Genomic DNA, 12,497 nt, shown 5'->3' on the forward strand with positions numbered 1-12,497 from the left:
GGTGTTAAGTCGTTTGGGCCCCATACATGCAACAGACAAACTCGGGGGTCAGGTGTGATTGGGATTTGTAAAGTCTGGGCCATCGTGCGTGTTACTCGCCGCCAGTAGTCCACCATGCTGGGGCAGGACCATAGGGTGTGGTACAGTGTGCCCTCCTCTCCACAGTGCCTCAGGCAGTATGGGTGATCTGCTTTGTGGATTTTGTGCAGCGTGGTGCGTGTATAGTATATTCGGTGCAAAATTTTAAATTGCACCAACCTAAATCTCGCTGAGATGCCAGCTTCTTTAGGTGACGCCAGCGCCGCATTCCAGTCTGTTTCATCTATTTCCCCTATTTCCCCCTCCCACTTCTCCTTCAATTTCTGCAACGGGTCGGGTAAGTTGTTTATGAGTTTACGGTAAGTGAGGGAAGTAGCACTGGCTTCCATGTAGTCTGTAAGTAATCGGTCCTCCAACGGGGCCGATTCTGGGACATTAGTGCCTGGTTCTATTGCTGACATTAAAGCGTGACGAATCTGTATGTAACGGTATGTTTCAATAATGCCCAATTCGTACTGTTCCCTCAGGGTCTCAAACGAAACCACCCCATCCTTCGTCCACATATCACCCACCGTGGAGATCCCGATGTTGTCCCACTGTTCGAAGCCTTTACTGTGTCTCAGATTTCCCAGAATTCTGGAGTCCCACAGGAGTGTGAGTCGTGTAACCACTCCCTCCCACTTTAGTCGTGTTTGGGCTTTATGCCATAGCGTCACAGTGTGTTTAGTTGGGCCGCTAAGTTTTGCCGTCAACCCTTTATTGTAGAGTGGGGCCAGAAGCGTGTTTGTTCCGCCATATACGCCGGGTCGTCCTGTGGCCTGTGTATCCACTGGTTAATCACTTTGAGGTGGGCTGCCCAGTAATACAGTTCCAAATTTGGGAGCGTTATCCCCCCACTATACCAGTCTCGAATCAATTTCACATGCGCAACCCTGGCTGGTCTGTTTCCCCACAGTAAGCTAGACAGTTGAGTCGATATTTGTCGAAAGAACGACGATGGGACCAACGCTGGCGTATTTTCCAAGACATATAGGAAACGGGGTAACGCCATCATCTTGAAAAGTGCGGCTCAGTGTCAACGGGAGGGTTTTCCAGTGGCGCACATCTGATTTTAACCTTTCGAGCAGCGGCCTGAGATTTAGGTCCTGAAAAGTCGCATGCTCTCGTGTGATTTGGATCCCTAGATATCTAAAGGAGGTGGTCTCTAACAATAATGGGCAGTCCGCACTTAGATTCGGCGGCGTGCCGTGTAGCATATAGAGCACAGATTTCGTCCAATTTATTTTGTATCCCGAGGCTGTGCCATGCCTCTCACACAAGGCCAGCAGTACCGGAATACCTGTTGCTAAGTCTGTTAGGTAAATCAACATGTCATCGGCATATAATGACACCCTGTCTTCCCAGTCGCCTCCCCACCGTATGCCCTTCAGTAACTGGGTGGTCCTAATGATGGTGGCTAATGGTTCCAGCACCAGAGCGAATAGTAGCGGCAAGAGTGGGCATCCTTGTCTCGTGCCCCTCGCTAGTGGTATTTCTCTTGAGATGTGGCCATTTGCCGTCACTCGGGCTACAGGGTTTTTGTATAAAAGTCTAATCCACGCTATGAATTTCGGGCCAAAACCCATATGTTCCAGAACCGCAAAGAGGTAGCGCCATTCCACCAGGTCAAACGCCATTTTGGCATCAAGCGACAGAACAGCTGCTGGTTCTGACAGTAATGGAGCCCGTGCCATCACGCCGTGTAGTCTCCTGAGATTCATCGCTGTGCTCCTTTGCGGCATGAATCCGGATTGATCAGGATGTATTAGGTGCACCAGATGAGGTAACAGTCTGTTGGCTAGTAGTTTCGCCAAGATCTTACTCTCGGCATTAAGGAGGGATATTGGGCGGTATGACCCGCAGTCCTCAGGTGGCTTGCCGGGTTTCGGTATTGTTATTATAGTCGCTGCGCGTTGATCGGGCGGTAGTTATCCCTGTTCCAGACTGGCCTTAAACATATTTAGTAGGGGGGTCGCAAGCGTTTCCGACATGGTTTTATACCATTCAATCGGTATCCCATTGGGACCTAACGTTTTCCTGAGTGTAGTGCGGTGATGGCTATCTGTAAAAGGCTGATTTTTGAAATTGTAGAGGAAACAGTCCTCCTCTCTCTGTGTCCTTGGCAATTTAAAGCGCTGAGCCACTCGATCCATCAACAGATGAAAACTGGCAATATCTACTGGAGGGGAATCTCCAGAATCACCTGGCTGAGGGGGAGGGAGTCTGCATTTGGTAGTTGTCCAACTCTGCCATGCCGGTTGAGGCATCATCATTATCCGTGTCATCGTGGACCTCTCCGTCCTCCCGTTCTGGAATTGCCTCATCATCCGCATCCTGTGGATACACAGTTGTGTGAATCTTGACCGACGTTTGAACCTGGGGTGAAGGCGTCGATGGCAAAGGTGGCGGAACAGTTGGCGGAGCTGTTTCAGTCGCAGCAGGTGACGGTCTAGGAGTACCTTGTGGCATTGGTGGAAAACGCCGGTTGTAGTCGTTCAGCATATGCTGGAGATTTGAAATCAAAGACAAAGGCAAAGTAGCCATTGGAACTTGGACAAACTGTTCCTCAGCATGAGACTCCTGGTCGCCGCCTTCGTCATCACTACCGGAATCTTGACATTTGATGATGAGATCAGACGAACTGTGGGCCGCCCTGAAAGTGTCATCCACATCATTACCAGAGTACGCGTCAGGCTCAGAGGTAGTGGCAAACATAGGTGAAGGAGGCTGCGGATCAGGAGCAGACAACTGGTGGCATGGCATTGGACGGCAATGGTGTGACAGATCGGTGCCGACAGATGCAGAAACTGAAGTAGGTAAAGGCACAAGAGGCAACGAGGCAAAAGAAGATAGTGCCACCGTCGACGGTGCCGTCGACGTTATAGTTGACAGTGCTGAAATGGCCGTTGATGAAAATGACTTCGATGAATCCAGCATCGACGGTAGGCTCGTCGACGAAGCCGTCGTCAACGGAAGTTTCTTAGATGGCAAAGCCGCCAACGAAATCATCGACGCAGTAGACACCCCTGTAGACGGAGCCCTCGTCGACGAAGCTTTAGTCGACGGAGTCTTCGTCAACGACGAAGACTTTTTGATGGATTTCGTCGACGATGTTGGTTTCTTTGTCGACGAGGTGATAGGAATCGTCGACGAGACAGTCTGAAAGGCCAATGAAACGCTCGTCGATGTAGAGGCCGTCGACGAGCCCGTCGTCGACGGGCGAAAAGCTGACGTCATCATCAGTGTCGTCGTCGTCGACGATGTAGACACTGCAGATCTCGTCGTCGGAACGCTCGTAGACGCTCCCGTCGACGACGAAGCATGTTTAGGTGTGGAAACACGCTGTGAGGCAGCAGAAGACGTCTGAGAGCCAGGTCTCGTGGGCGCAGCAGTAGTAGGTGCTGGTGGGGACACCACAGAGGCCAAAGGCAGGGCCAGTTTCTTCTTTTTTAGAAAAAGGAGAAGGCATATCCTGCACACTACCACGCTTAGAGGCTGCAGAGGAAGGTCCAGATTGAAAACTCTCAGCATCAGACAGAGCTGAATCCTTGTCTTTAAGTAGTTGGAGCCAAAGGAGGAGACAACCTTCTCTGTCCTTTAGAGTCTTGTTAGAAAAGGTTCTACAAAACTTGCAGCTGCCAACTTCATGCTCAGGGTAGAGACAATAAATACATTTTTTGTGGGGGTCCTCTTTAAAAAGACGCAACTTCCCTCAAGAAGAGCATGGTCGGAATAAAGACGTCTTACTTGACATGATGAAAGTTCAAGAAACAAGAAGCAGTTGAGGAAAAAACTGAGCAGAGCTCAGGGAGACTCCCTTCACACAACGTGCTGTAGAAAATCTGAGGGCTTGAGCTTCTGAGGAGAAGGTTCTAGAGGGTGCTGGCACCTGATTGGCTGTAGTTTGGACTAACATAATGACAATGATATGTTACAAGTGTTTTCTTTCTCCATCATGCATTCCTATGGAGGAATTGTTTTAGAGGTTCAGTTATGTATTTACTTCTAGTTTTTTCTTATGTTATGTTCTCACATATATATATATTTTTAGCATTTATTGCTATTTTATGTACCGTGGGACTCCCACTTCGACGACAGGGAATATTAAAGCATGTGAATCTATGAAAGACACCCCTAATACTGGAGAAGGTAAGCTTCTTGTACAATTGTCCTACTATGTATCATGTGTTGACAATTGCTGCAGCCTCGTGCATGTCTACATTGCTCTTGCATGCAATATTTTTTCTTAGGTGCAGAGCAGCAATGTTCATTTTCTTACCAATCAATGTAATGTGAACACACCTGTATTAACACTTAAAAAAAATGTTGTTATGGTGCTTGGGGTTGTTGTACTCGTGTTAACTGTGGGTGGGCATTCAATAGTGTGTATATGTTGTGTGAGGGGCATGAAATACGTAACTCAAAGGAACATAACACATTGCCTACATATGTTTTTCATGCAAACATGACACATATGTGTATTGACATATTAATCAATTGTATCTACCAGTCTCCACTCCCCCAGGAACTCACTCCATCAGCAAACTGCATTTAGGACCTGCCAGCACAACATGAACATCTAAATCAGCTCTTTGCAAACATGCCAGATAGCAGAGAAGACAACCGCTGTGGTGGCCTGTTATCTACTATCGCAACATCTAAATATGGGGGCGGACCACCTTCAGCTTGACGGAGTACTTGGGTCCTCTGCCACGGTGGGACGAGGATAGTCCAGCCAAGATCTAAATCGGGCCCTATGTTGGAACTTCAAGTGTACATGATCTCACTACTAAAGGACAAGGCGAACCAAGTTGGTTTTTGCTGGAATCGCTAAATTATTTTCCTGAGCTCAGTAAATTGCCCTGGTGTAGCTACTTCATACAAGATAGTAGGCTCTTTCCAGATCTGATGTGCGAACATTACAAAAACAACTCTCAAATCAAGTAATCAGTCAGTTATACCCCAAAACCAATGTAGGCAAATGAAACAAATATTTTATCATTAAAATAAGACAAAAATGACAAACTTCAAAGATGAAGAAGTAAGAAATAACAGTTCCACACCACACCTCTCCATTCTGCATGGACAGTCAGTCAGGGTTTCACTGCATTGCTCATAAGTGGTCAATGGAAATGTCCTGCCACCCCAGGAACACAACAATGCTCCCAGCTCTATACTACCATCTGCCTTCAGTCAGGGGAAAGTGGCTGAATGAGAGTCAAGTGACTTGTATAGCAATGGCGTCCGGCACGGATCGGAGCTGGTGGCGCAGGGGTGTAAAAAAGGAGAAAAAACATACCTCCTCGCCACGTCTCTTCTTTGTAATCCCTCCGTTGTTTCTCCCGGCCAGAACAGAACAGGAAGCACCCAGGCTCCCCTAAGCCAATCACAAGGCTGCAATGCAGCATTGTGACTGATCTGTGGGCTTTAGTTCGTCCCTCAGCCAGTGACTGGGAGCCTGGGCATGTTTTCCATCCATGCTGTAATGCAGCCAGGATGGGGAACATACAAAGTGCGCATGACTGTTTGGCCGGACCCGGACGGACGGCCACGTTCTCAGCTAGGCTGGTGCTTAGCTGAGAGTGTACCCACAATGGCATATCACCATCGGGTAACTGCCGCAAGGGGACTTCCAGTGCAACTGTGTTTTGTAATAGGCTCGACGAGAAGCCACGACCCTGACGGCGACAGAGTACACATCGCCAACATTGCAGTCTGCCGCACCACAGGTGGGAACCACTCCGTCGGTGTGGTCGGCAGTTCAGGCTGCATGCATCACGGAGGGCAGTATGGCGATGAGATTGTAAAACTCATAATTGGGCTCTAGGTTTTTGGTACCAACATCTCAAGTCCTCAATCTACCACAGGAGTGTTCTCCTTGAATGTACCAGCCCACAGTGATGATTGAAAATAAGCACTGTCACATTCCTCAGTTCCATCAAACAATCTTCACAGGGACCTGTGCAAAACAGAGTAGTTTTTTATGCTCTTTTTATGTTCTGGGAGGTTATCAGGAAATCAGCTCATTTACATCATCTTTGAGAAACCCACAAACTGGAGAGCTGAGTGATTGTTGCGTCATATCTCAGTTAGAGTCCATTCAGCTTAGCCCTTTGGGTTACGCTGTTCTCCTTTCTGTCCTCTCAAAATATTTGGGATACAAATTACACAACAAACAAAATATGAGGACATGATAAAGACTTTCAAATATAGAAAGTGTTTTTTTTAACACATGGAAGTGTTTCAATTTGGTATATTTGATCACAACATTGCATTTATTTGAATACATTTGTCATACTTAACCAAATTAAGAAAGCAAAAATGTTCACCAGTATTTATCTAAGAAGTGCCCATCATCTAATTCATGTAAGGGAAGGAGATACATGGATGATAGCCTTCAGTGATAAGTTTGTATTCTCTGATTATCAAGTTATGTCATTCTGATTGTACAATACACTAGCTGCTGTTCAATATTTCATTAATAAGCCCAACCTTCTTGAGTACCTTGATATTTTTGTATTTGTATATATTGATGACATCCTTATCTTTTCTGACAGTGAACAAGATCATATCCATGAAGTTCAATTGGCATCACACACACTGATAAAGAAACCATTTATGCCAATGCAGAGAAGTGCTCTTGCTATTGTACCAATGTGAAAGGTTTAGGTTGTATCATTCTCTAAATGGGTTTCAAATGGGCAACAACAAAGTTAAGGTTAGCCTGGATTTGCCATATCCTCAAAATGGGTGAGATTTTCCAAATTTTACAAGGTAGCCTGTCCAGTCACCGGACTGATAAAGAAAGGGATTCCAATAGTCTAAAATAGCAAAGGAAGACTCACACACGCTTAAGAGCTTTTCACCACAACACCCACACTGTCATCCAGAATCTCAACAACCATACATTGTAGAAGCAGCTGCTTTAAATGTCACCCTTGAAGCAATTCTATACCAACAACATCCGGACACAGGTGAGTTACACCCTGTGGAATATTATTATAGTAAATTAACACCAGCAGAAACACACTATACCGTTTCAAATAAAGAGTGTTAAGTTATGAAATCAGCCTTTAAAGATTGGAGGCATTATCTCTTAGAAGTGATGTCTCCATTTACGATGTATACCGATCATCGAAATATTACTTTACAAATCTGCTAAAGCGTTAACGACAATGCCACACTAAAAGTACCAAATGGAAACTCTAATTAACTGAATGCTGATGGTGTGGGGTAATCAACTAGCTCTAGTCCTGCTTTTAAAGGACGGGTATCCACAACCACCATAAGGTGGCATGCTTCGTCATAGGGTAGCTCCTCATTCTGATTACCCTTGTCACCTGCATAGGCTACAGTCTTGTGGTGCAGCGGAGTCCTTCTCGATGTTTTCTGTGGCACTCTACCTTTGGTGAAAAGTTGTGGTGAGTGTAGTCTAACTTAAGGGTTTGTGTATAAAGGTGGGACGGCTATTTGTGCTACTTGAAATACAGCGATCAATAAACTGCTAAAATACCTCACATGGGACAACACCTTTATCTGCGTCCCTCTGTGGTATAATTCAAAAGAAAGGGGCAACAATTCAACTCCATGTAGCAGTCAACATGTTTCAGTCTATTCAATGCTCTCCTTAGAGGTGCTTGGGGCTATCTCAGGACCTAATGTTGTTTGGAACTCTGTATAAAACTTTGTGCAGTGAAACATGAAAAAATATTCAGGCATAGTACTTGACCCTTCAATCGTGTTAGGCATCTCAGTTTTCATGCAGTAATTCAATCTGTAGTAGAAAAAGAAGACAATAGTGCTAATTATTACTTGACATGCCTTTACCAGTCTTTTACATAGTTATCTCGTGGTGAAGTGTCACTGTGCACACACCCAGTGAGGCATACTCTGATACCATAGTGAAACTATGTATAATTATTATGTTTTTCCTTAGTCACACACCATGCTGGTATTGGCTTACCCGTAGAAACTTGCTACTGGGCCAGACTAAAGCCAAACAAGATAGAAATTTAATTTTGTGACCCATCTCCTTTAATATACTTTAAAATGTCATTGTTCACTAGGTTAATGTTCTCAAATGTCTTCTCTGATTTCTGTTTATAGCTTGATGTTCATTATATCAATAGTTATAGAAAACAGAATAGTTATCTCCTCTTATATGCCACTGGAGAGGTGTGGCTCACTGGTTAGAGGCGGCAGACCCGAGTGCAGAGAACGGCCCGGGACCAGGGTTCGATTCCCGACGCGGCAGGGTCTTGGACCAGGATCAGCGGACTGATAATTCTCGCATCGGTGCCTACTCCGACCAGGGAGCACACTCGGCAACTCTGGGCATTAGCTTGCCTCATCTCCACAACGGCCCCACACAAACGCCGGGGATGCCTGGTTTCACCTTGGAGACCCCCAGGAGGGACTATCTCACAGGGAAAGCCAGGACGGGTTCCCCAGCGGTCTATAGCGCTACGAGGCCTCCGGGTAACAGTGCGCTTTACAAGACACAACAATTTACAATTTACTTGCAGTGGTGATGTAATACATGAGATCCAGACTTCTAATCTGCTTTGTGTCAGCCCACAGCTCCATGTAATTGGTAGCCTATGGACTCAGAACTATCTTTATTTAGTCTGACTGTAGACTCCGCATGACCCATTTTTCTCATTTGGAAACGCTTTAAAATGTATTGTGTTTGTTAACATGGCTTTTACAACACAGGTACTGTTACTACACATTACCTTTACCACGCAGGATCTCACAATGATTATGCCTTTACCATGCATGCCTTTACAATGAATTTCATTGTAAAGGCATGAATGGTAAAGGTATATGATTGGTAAAGGTTTTGCAAATAAATGTAAGCATTTTGCAGATAAGTATCAAGTGTTCATAAAAAAAATATACATATATATGCTTTGTTTTTTTTCAAATATATATATATATATATATATATATATATATATATATATATATATATATATATATATATATATATATATATATATATATATATATATATATATATATATATCTGAAGAAAACAAAGCTTACAGGGACATTATAGTTATGCTCAGATTTCACGCATAAAAAACTGTAGAAGTTCAGCAGTTATAGTTACCTGAGCTAATTATTATGATCGCCCCGCAATGCACTGCTTATGACCTCACATTGTACACCAATCATAACATGGTCAGTAACCTCACGGATGACATCTCAAATGACATTACTGATGACATCATCCAGTAAGTGTTTTCTAAGAGTTTATGAGTGTTAAACCAATATAATAATGTACTACAAAAGTAAAATTAGTATACTAGGTGTAGTACTAATGAGTGGTACTATTTCTAACATATATTATGTGAGTGGCTATGTGATTGTGTGTATCCATGTGTGAGTGGGTGTCTGAGTGGCTGTATGGGTGTGTGAGTAGCTCTGTGGGTGAATGAGTTGCTGTATTGGTGAGTGAGTGGCTGTGTCAGTGGCTGTGTCAATGAGTGAGTGGCTATGTGAGTGGCTGTATGGGTGAGTAGTAGCTCTGAGTGCCTGTATAGGTGAGTGTGTGTGTGGTGTATGGGTGTGTGAGTGGCTACATGGATCTGCCAGTGGGTTTGTGAGTGGCTGTATAGGCCTGTCAGTGGGTATGTGCTTGTCTGTATGGGTCTATGAACAGGTTTGTGGGTGTGTTAGTGTTTGTATGGGTGTGTGAGTGCTTGTATGGCTGCATCAGTGGTTGTCCGGGTGTGTGCATGAGTGTCTGAGTGGTTGTATGGGTGCATGAGTGGTTGTGGGGGTATTTGGTTAAGTGAGTTGGTGTGTGAGTGGCAGTATAGGTGAATAGGTGGGTGTGTGAGTAGCTGCATGGATGAGGGTGTTTGGTTAAGTGAGTTGGTGTGTGAGTGGCAGTATAGGTGAATAGGTGGGTGTGTGAGTAGCTGCATGGATGAGTGTGTGGCTGTATGAGTGAGTGAGTGAGTGTGTGAGTGGCTCTCTGAATGTGTAAGTACTTATATGGGTCTGTGAATGGGTATGTAAGTGGTTGTGTGAATGTGTCAGTGGCTTTATATGAGATATTGTACAGAGGAGGATCCTTCTCGTACCTCGCTGCAAAGACATGGAGCTCCATACCTCTGTACCTCAGGCAATTACCATCACTGCCTTAATTCAGGAAGGACCTCAAAACCAGGCTCTTCGAATGAATTACTGAACCCCCATGCCTTGAGACCCTTACAGGTGAGTAGTCATGCTCTATATGAATCTCGAGTGATTGATTTATGGGGGTGTGGGTGGGTCTGGGAATGGTGTCATCAGTGATTTCATTTGCGATCTCATCAATGATATTGTGAGAAGGTGGCCTGATATGCAGTGCTCACTATTCTAGTGAACACTATGTATCAGTCCAGCAACCCTTATTGATGATTGGTTGTAATTCAACCTTATAGACCAGCTATCCTAGTAGCATGGATACGAGCAGTCTAAGGCTAAAGACTCGAGAGGGCGTGTTAAGCCAGCTGTTTACCACACATATACCCCTTGAACACCAAATGAAAGGACACCACACAAGTGTTATGAAAATAAACAGTGTATTTATTAAAATCACAACAGCCCTGTACTCTTTATGAGGACAGGGTACTAAGCACAACACAAAGCTCTTACGAAAATACTTAAGTTAGCACAGTATATACAAATGCCCGAGGGGCACGGAAAACCATATACTCTGAAAGTGGAATGCGAAATTACTAGCAGGTAAGTACAGTACTAATAGGCTTTGGAATCGCTAGGACTTGACTATAGAATCGTTAGATTACTTCTAGGAGACCCAGGGGACTCGGGTGCAGAGTGTGCACTCTCACGCGTGATGCGAGACAAAGTCTATGGTAGCTAGTAAAGACAAAGTTAGTGTTCTCGGGCGAACCCGACCTGGTAGGAGGAAAACGAAAGTGGATTCTGACCCTTGGATAGTGAGGCTATGCTGGGGCACCGAAATGCCGAAGTTACCTAGCCCAGGGGCTGCAGCTGCATAGGTCTCAAAAGACGTCGGGAATCCTCGTAGACGGACCAGGAGCCTGGAAGAAAGATGCTGGCAGGCGACCAGTGAAGAGAGTTCGAAGTGATCCAAGCCTGGATCTTGAAGAGAGATGACACCTGAAAGCAGAGGGGACCAAGTTCTTGACTACTAGCCAGTAGTCAGGTGGCACCAGGAGGGCACCGGATGGTAGTCACCTCGACTAGGTGAGTGGGTGACGCTGTGCTCTGCAGATCTCACGGACCAGGAGGCGTTGTCGGCGACCAGGATGGAGGAGCGAGCTGTCCCACGATGGAGGAAGCTGTCGGCGTCGCTGGACCCAGGATTGGGCAACAAAGCCTTGGCAAATTCAAGCCCACGCGGTGGACTCAAAATGGCGTCTGGAGTAGACCAGGAGGGTCCGGGGTGCTTCTCTTGTGGAAGGAAGCAAGGGCCAGTCTGGAGCAACCAGACCAGCAGCAGTGATGTCGTCGGGCGTCGTTAAGAAGGCCACAAGCCAGCAGGCTAGTAGCCAAACAACTCGGGGAGCAGCAAAAAGCAGAAGGGCCCCACGCGGATCGTGGAGATGCTGGGAGGCTGAACTTCGGTGCTGGAGCTGCTCAGGGTCGGGGCTTCTCGGACCCCAAAGCACTCACCAGAGGGACACTCGGCGGGCTTGTTGTGAAGAAGTCGTGCAGTCTTGGCGATCGTCGGTCCCTCGAGGTCTCGTCGCACTCACGGTTCTCAGCTTGGCTGTAGAGGTGAGTAGAGGTCAAAGGTGCCAGGGAAGCCGGGTCTCGTCGAGCTGTGTCGTCGGATTCCTGAGGAAGGACTTGCAGCAGACCGCAGTGTTCTTAAGATGGTGCTGCGGATGCAGGGTGACTACTCCTTAGCCACAAGGGAGAATCTTGAAGAAGAAATCTTGATGTCCTTTCGCAGAAAGTCGTGTCTTGATTCCAAAGATGATCTAATTTGAACAGGGGGCCCGCTCCTATCTTTATACTAAGAAAAGGGGCTGACCCGGTGACTAGGTCCTGCCTATGGGTGGGACTAGGAGGGGGGTGGTTACACCCCTCTCCCATGCCGGACTTCCCCCAGGCCAGGGGCTGGTGTGCCCCTGGAACTGGTTCTGACCGGCCTATGCGTAGTGAGCACTGGGGTGCCACTCAGCAGTCACCTTCCTGTAAAGCCCTGCCTACGCAGGATACACAAAACCCTGTCTGGGACGGTGCTAGCACCGCCCTTGACAGGAAACCCTTTGTCCAGGCTCCCCTCGCTGGAAGGACTCCCAGCTGCAGGGGGTCAGACTCGTGTCTGTGGTGGCAGCATCCATTTTGTGGAGCTGAGGCTTCGTTTAACTTTAACCGGGGTTCACAGTTGTGAGAAGTTGGCCCGATATGCAGCGTTCGCTATTCTAGCG

The sequence above is a fragment of the Lissotriton vulgaris genome, chromosome 5 (assembly GCF_964263255.1).
Source record: "Lissotriton vulgaris chromosome 5, aLisVul1.2, whole genome shotgun sequence".
Lineage (NCBI taxonomy): Eukaryota > Metazoa > Chordata > Amphibia > Caudata > Salamandridae > Lissotriton > Lissotriton vulgaris.